The sequence below is a fragment of the Papaver somniferum genome, chromosome 10, assembly GCF_003573695.1.
Source record: "Papaver somniferum cultivar HN1 chromosome 10, ASM357369v1, whole genome shotgun sequence".
NCBI lineage: Eukaryota > Viridiplantae > Streptophyta > Magnoliopsida > Ranunculales > Papaveraceae > Papaver > Papaver somniferum.
The window spans coordinates 67,565,945-67,573,777 of NC_039367.1; positions in this window are offsets into that span (position 1 = coordinate 67,565,945).

A 7,833-nucleotide genomic window follows, 5' to 3' on the forward strand; every position below is an offset into this window, starting at 1 on the left:
TTATGGCAGCGGGTTGACGGAATGAACGTACATTCCAAACAACTCATATCCTAGAACGCTGTCCCGACCCCCACCGTCTGGGAATCCTCTGCCCAGGATTAGCCAGCGGGGTGACAGGTCTCAAGACGTTCACGAAGATACACATATCTTCAGGTTCGCACTCAAACACTTCACTATCCCTGATTACATTCAGTTATATTCCAAATTAACCATAACAATGATCATTTCATTAAAAGTTGATTACAGGCTTGGCAATGATACACAGAAACAAGAAAATACAAAAGTAATCTCACGAAGCCTCATAATCAACAAAGATCAACTCTCTACAAAAATCTACTTGGATGGTTCAACCGCACCAGCAGGTTTAGCAATCTTCCCCTTCTGCGTTGAAGGTACGCTCCCACCCGAGGAAGGCTCTGAAGAACCAGATGTAGGGGGCGGGGGTTTCTCACAGCGCGGATAGCTCTTGATAAGGCCATGCTCGGTCTTAAGATTATACTCGATGTTATCCATAATTTTGTTAGTCTCTTCCACTAGTTGACACCGAGCCTTGTACGCAATAACAGTATTCATCATCTCAGCCTTTGACAACAACGAGGAAAGGTGACTCACTTCCTTCGAAGCGGCTTGGGCAGCCTCGTCCCTTGCTGTAGCTAAACCTTTATGATAATTAATCTGACTTTCCTGATGCACTAATTAAGATTGAGCCTCCGCAAGCTCTTCATTTGCAGTGCGAAGCTGTCCCTGGAGCTCTGCAAGGAAAAGAAAAATGCAGATGGTTAGGTCCAGGAAATTACAGAATCACACTCGATAATATAAGCATGTACCTTCGACTCTCGCCGAAGCTATTTCATATTCGTTAACAGCAGCATCACGGGCTTCACCAAGAAAATCATACTCATATGACAACTTCTTATAATCCGCTTGAAGGGTTGAAAGGGCGTACTGACTTGCATCTAATTCTACCTGTTTCATTGAATCCAAGTGACGAAGATGATTGACCTTATTGTTTAAACCCTCCTGACCCTTGTTGAGCCGATACATATTTACTTCAAGATTTCTCTCAGCCTCAGCTTGGCGTACCACATCTGCCCTAGACGCAGCTAAAGCTTTGCTAAGAGCACCAGCCTCAGCCCTAGCGTCATCTCTCTCTCTAGCAAGACACTGAAGGTAATCTTTAACATCAGAAGACTGAGAAGAACGATCTTGACGCAATTCTTCTTCCAAGAGATTGATTTTAGCTTCCAATGATGAGACCTGTTCTCGGGATTCACGAAGATTATCACGCGTCCACAACAACGTTCCATCAAACAAATGACGATCATTGTTATATTGGTTCTGCATATCAATCATTTGGACTCGTCTGACCCGCCACTCCTCTGCCAGAGCATTATGTTCATTGGCACGAGCATTCCACTTATCAGCCTCGCTCTTTATCTTCTCTACCAACTCTGCGATGCGAGATTTCTGACGCTGCCGCTCTTTCCGAAGCCATACTAACTCAGGAACTCCACCCACTGAAGATAGGGTGGGGGAGGGAGACTCAGATAGAACACTAATTACAGTAAACGACAACAGCAAGGAAGAGAACATATAATCAAAATTGTAACAGCCGAAGAATTCTTCTTGGCCTCCTCCAACTCACTACGAGCCATAGCAAGATCCAAGCGAAGCTTCTCCTCCTCCTTGCCTTGTTGCTCCTTATCCTTGAGGAGACTCTTCAACTCACATATCTCCCTATCCCTATCAGCAATCACAGTCTCAGCCGCAGTAAGCTCATCTTCCCGAAGACGAAGCTTAGCCTCCAACTTAAGGGATTTGGCCTTAAAAAACTGGTACAACATGTGATTGCAATGTTCACTCCTCATCATCTGGGAATCAGAAGATTAGAACACCCTGACTCTAAAAATTGCTAAAAATTGATACAAGGCAAAATGATGAGAGAACTCACCTCTAACATTCGTTGTTGGGGAAATCCATATTGATACCCATCAGCCAACGCCATCATATCAGCAACAGTCGAGGTAGCGTAGACTACTAGAGCAGCCTCCAAGGCCCGAAGATTCTTATCCCACGCTTCTGCAACCTGGTCCTCGGGAGACAATTGCATCATCTTACGGGTATAAGCATCAGATTTCTTCTCACCCTCCACCACAGGAGCTGGATTGGGTACGAACATCAAGTTGTTCTTTTTAAACCAAGATAAGATGGCATCATCACCCTCAAGGATCAGTGACTGAGGAAAATCATCTCCAGAAAAACCAACAGAGTCCTTACCCATGTCCCTGAATTTAGCACCCGAAGAATTCGAGGCTACTCCCGCATCCAAATCTGGATGGTCTCTAGCACCGCTCCCCTCTGGAACATCACTAGCATCCACGACTCCCTTGCCCTTTCCGTCCGCCTTGTTAGAGTTACCAAGCACATCCCAATCATCGTTTGGGGAAAGTAGGTTGAACTCAGAAGCCAGGCCCAGGGCAGCGTTTATGTCAAAACTATCTTCCGCAGAATAAATCCGACCAAAGGAAAACTCCTGAGCCATAGCAGGAATTTCACCACCAACACCCTCATCACCAAGGCCAGTGTTATCATCACCAGCATCACTGCAACCCGCAGTATTAGCTTCGGCACCAGCATCATGACAACTTGCTTGATTAATTTCACCACCAATACCGCTGCCACCAGCGGTAGTATTCCCTTCAACAAATTCTTCATCATCATGACCTGGAGGGGATGTATCAGTACGCTCTTCCATATCAGACATATCTTCATCCTCTCCAAGATCAGTCACAGGACTGTTAACTTCTTCATAAACCTCCGCCTCCTCGATTGTGGCGGTGGTGGACTGCTTGGGATTTATCCTCCTTTTCTTCGTCGGCTACAAGGCACAAGAATAAAAATCCCTGACTTTGAAAAGAATTAAAACTGCCTCAACTAAAGGACAAGGCATATAGAAATCTTACCTTGACAACCGCAGCATTCTTCGCCTGAAGATCAGCATCGGAACTCTCTTCGTCATCTCCATCAACAACATCGAGGGCATATTGGAAATTCATGCCCTCAAAATTCAAATGCCAAGGACGGAAATTCCCATAACGAGCAGGAGGAGCCGCACGTATCTGGCTATCTGCGGTAGGACGCCATTCTTGCGGACCTGGAACCCACCCCCAAGCCCAGGGACCAACAACCTCAATAACAGTTGTGTGCCATTCATAGTCATGATCACGCTTGATCCGCTCACGAGTAGGAAACACCAGTTTGTTAGTAGAATTCTCTGTACCTGGGGCGTACTTCACCTTAGCACCACTTACTTCACTCAGAAGGCGGATCTCACCACGAGGAGCGACAATATTCCGAAGACTCACACTCCACGGTTTACGATTCCTACTGTTAACATAGTCACCGAAAGACTTGTTAAAATTCTCACGCGTATACCACTCATTTTCCTCAGGATTGGGAACATAAAGAGTCATCATTGTCTCTCCTTTGCTCCGAAGATAACACTCCCTCAGTGCACGAAGATAATTCCCATGAAGTTGGGAAATAGAGCGACAGTGTGTGTTCTTCGAAGAACCCTCTCGACCAGCCAGCACATCATAATAAAAAGAATCCCCAGACTTGTACAAAGGCAACATAAGACCCGCTTCAAAGGCCCCGACCGTGGTCAGCAGATGAAATTCATCAAACTTATATGTCGATATCATCTCATAAGTAATATCATCATCAGCAGCGTAAAAATGAACATCGAATAGCTGAAGACCATGCTTTTCCTTGAAAACCTCCAGATCAATATGTTTGAAGGTCACTTTCTTCTCCCCAACAGCGACGCTGCGTATCTCCTGAGAAATATCCTCCTCCTCCACGGGATCAGGCGCAGAATCCTTCGAAGGGTTTCTATCAGAAGCTTTTCTCTTAGGATGAACCTTAGATGCATCAGTCTTCGAAACCACTTCTTTCGAAGACCTCCCCTTGGGTTGAGACACTGGAGGGGGAGGTAGAGGATGTTGATGAGACGCGGAAGGAGACGCCACTGACCGAAGAGGTAGGACATCCCACGTTCTCTTAGGATCATCACGCGGATTAACTAAGGGACGAAAAACAGCATACCGGGAGCCAGGAGCCTCTTTTGTCCGGTCCCCCTTCTGCGTATTCCCTCTATGCGACTCACCCCTCTTAGAAGTTAAGCGCCTCTGACCAGAAGAAGACGAAAACCTATGAACGCGGGCATCACCTTGGGAAGATTTAGACGAACCTCCACCAGGCGGAGAAACATCAGGATCCCTACGCGGAGGATATCTACGCGGACTAGGCGGTGGAGTTTGATAAGAAACACGCGGATGGTTATCCATGTCTGCGTAGTACACAAACAAGTTTCAGATTTCCGCGGAGACAAAACGAAAATCAAAAAACCCAATTTCATCCAGTTCTTCATAATCATGAACCAGATGGAAAATAAGAACAAAACCTAAATAAAAAGGGGACATAACAAATAGGGGCAAGCATGCACGAAGGAAGATATCATTACTGTTTGTAATGACGAACTGGGGCAATCATACACACATATATATATATGTTCTTCATCACAAACACATATAGCAACAACAGAAAACGAATATATTTTTCAAAAGATAATCAAACACAGTAGAACCACTTACCTATAAAGGAAAAATCAGGGTCGTGAAAAAAGCCTCGACGAACAACAGCAGCAGCAGAAAGCTTCGAGGAACAACAACAGCAGCAGCAACAAAGACAAAAACAACAGTAGCAGCAACAACAATTAATAACAAGGAAACAAAAGCAGAGAACAAAAAATAAAAGTTCTGAGGAAAGAGAAGGAATGAAATTCATGACTAGAGAATTTTCATATTCCTTCTCATATATATATACAAAGAGAAATAAAACCTCCCCACTACCCAAAAAGAAGTTATTGCAAATAGTGGGGAACGTACCCTAAAATCTAGGAAAATAATAAAGAGAAGATGAAGAGAGTAACACGTTTTTTCTTCCCACTTCGACTAACCGTCCAGTAGAATGAAAAGGGGAAAATTGTAGGTACACATTTCATCTTCCGCCACGTGTCCACAAAGACACACGTGGAGGACATGCGGCTGAGAGCATCAAGATATGATATCACACATGGACAGCCAAGAGACGCACCTTGTCAAGATAGCGTCGCCACCCACCAGATCCAACGGTAGAGGATCGAGGAGACAGAAACACTAGAACACTGCGAAGCACTGGAGGATAACCCAAGAGTCACTTTATCATATCCCCAGAAAGATCTAAGATCTACGGCTGGGGATAGTCAGACTGACGCAGACAAGATAGGGGAAGAGGACAGTTGTCTACCACGGACAGACATCTCAACTACCCGCATTAAATACCCTCAAAAACATACGTGTCAGTCAGCCTGTGGAGGAAGCGCAAATAGCACCGAATATTCAAACGGAACACTCAGAGAGAACCGAGAAAACGAAGACCTCTGCGTAAGCGGCACAAGACACAAGAGTATAAGGTTATAACGGGCTTCAGAAGTGGACCCCACGTAACCACCCTATAAATACCCCTCTCTCCCAAGTGAAAGGGGGGCGAAAAACATTGAGAAGAGAATAGGAGAGAAACAGAGAGATAGAGAAAGTGTAAGTGAAGTTCCTCCTGCTACGCAGGCTTATATTGGTCTCAAAGTCATTCGACTATTTCTGTAACCCTCACACATATAATGAAAAACCCAATCCCGGAGACAGAGATCTGAGTGAGAATCATATAAGTTAATCGTTTCGTCTATGTTCATACATTTATACTTTATATGTTCAATTCGATACTTATGGTATATCATGTTCGTACATTTTATACTTCATCCACTATTTATCTTATTGTATGAGTTAAGAACAATGATTGTAGTTGATGAGACGAGGAAGAGTATTAGAACTCTGAGTCAAGGATTCGACATAACCAATCCATTCCCCTCAGGCGCAGCTTATTTACTGTATTCTCATGAGTCTGCGCGCATTATTTGTGAATACTCAGATGACATTGATCTCTGTGTTCACAGGTCACAAAGCCGACTCATGATTAATGTTTCTCTATTCCGTCCAAACAAAGAACAACCTTCATCATCGGGTACTCGCTACTATGATTACTGATGTGTATTTGCGTCGGATGATTAAGAATCACTTGTACGACGTATCTCATCATGTTCTAATTTGCATTAAAAGGGATAGGTAATATTATCATTTGATTAATTAAATAGTTTTGATATATGGGACTACCTTATTTCTCAATGATCACTCCTCGTTTCGCGTCTGTCTATTTGGGGTCATTCAATCACAAACAGGAAACAGAGAGGCGCAGATTTGTAACAATGGTCCATAGGAGGAAGAAGACTAACTGTATTGCACTTTCAGTTGGGTCTTGTTTGGTTTGTAAACCTAAATTTAACTAAGGATATATTAGACATTTCATCATCTTTCTAAAAGAGTCAATCCCTCCTCATAAGTTTAAGTTCCCTCCTCAAAATCCTTCCCTCTTCGAATCGTTTCTTTCCCTCCTATTAACAGGACTCTTTAGATTTTAGGCTTAAATGAAAATATTTTAATTTAGGAATAATATTAAGAATATGAGAATAATATTGTTAAAATGGGAAATGATATTTAGGTTTTTGGTTTGAATCGTGGGATTGGATCGTTGAATCCTAAGGTCATAGTTAAGGGAGTGAGACTATAAATAGGGAAATTGGTGTCGGGTAGGAGGAAAAAATTCGGATTGCACCCAATAGACAAAAAAAAAAGGCTAGAGAAACTTCCAGGAGATTTTTATAGGAGAAACATAGAATTCTTAGGGGCATTTTGAACGGTTTGCATTGGATTGTTCTTGGATACGGTCGTGTTCCCGGAAATACTAGCCCCTGTTGATCTTCCCGGTCTAAGTAACATCGTGATCACCTACTTGCGAAAACAGGTAATACTGAAACCTTGAACTCGTCTGTGAAAACATGTGTAAGAGATAATGGTTATGCATAAATATTAATGGGAAACGATCACTTGGTCTGTTTGGTTGTTTGAAGCATAGTTACTTTGGATTTTCTATTGCTTTGTTTAGTGATCATAACTCTGAATATAGTCTGATCCTTTTAAAATCTCGGTAACATGCTAAGCTTGGTTTTGTGCTTTAATGCGTAAGTGAGTCTGTCTTATCATACGCAATCTTTCTAGTAGCATTAAGAGCATGGTCTGCTTAGTCTCGTGTTTACATCTTAGTCCTACATAGTTGTCCATCCATGTCATCGTATGTAGTTTGCATAAGTAGTATCATATAGGCATCAGCATATCCTATTTCAAAATCTTTAACTAGTTTATAGACACATGCATTGAGTGGTATATATAATGGTCGTCCATATCTCATGATTTTTATTAGACAAAATATGCACTATAGTTTGGTGGTATTCTGCCAATTGATTTGCAAATTCTGGGTACAGTTCAGTCAAATTGCATATCATATTAATGTCGCGTCTTTGTCAAAGCATCAAGGTACGTTTCAGCGGTCGATGAGTGAAGTTATTAATAATAATAGTTATTTGGTTGAATGATACGCCTAGTACTTTCAATAATAATAATAATTTTCCCATAATAATAATAATAATAATTTCGATTGGTGATAATAATAATAATTTTGATAATCTTGGTGATAATAATAATTCTCTCGATTTGACTGGGTTTTTGGTGCATTGTTTATTAGGTTAATAATTTAATTAGCTTTCATAATTTTATGTATTTATTTCATTATATGTTATTACGGATTGGAACCCTAAAATTCCGATTACAAAGTAGAGGCCAA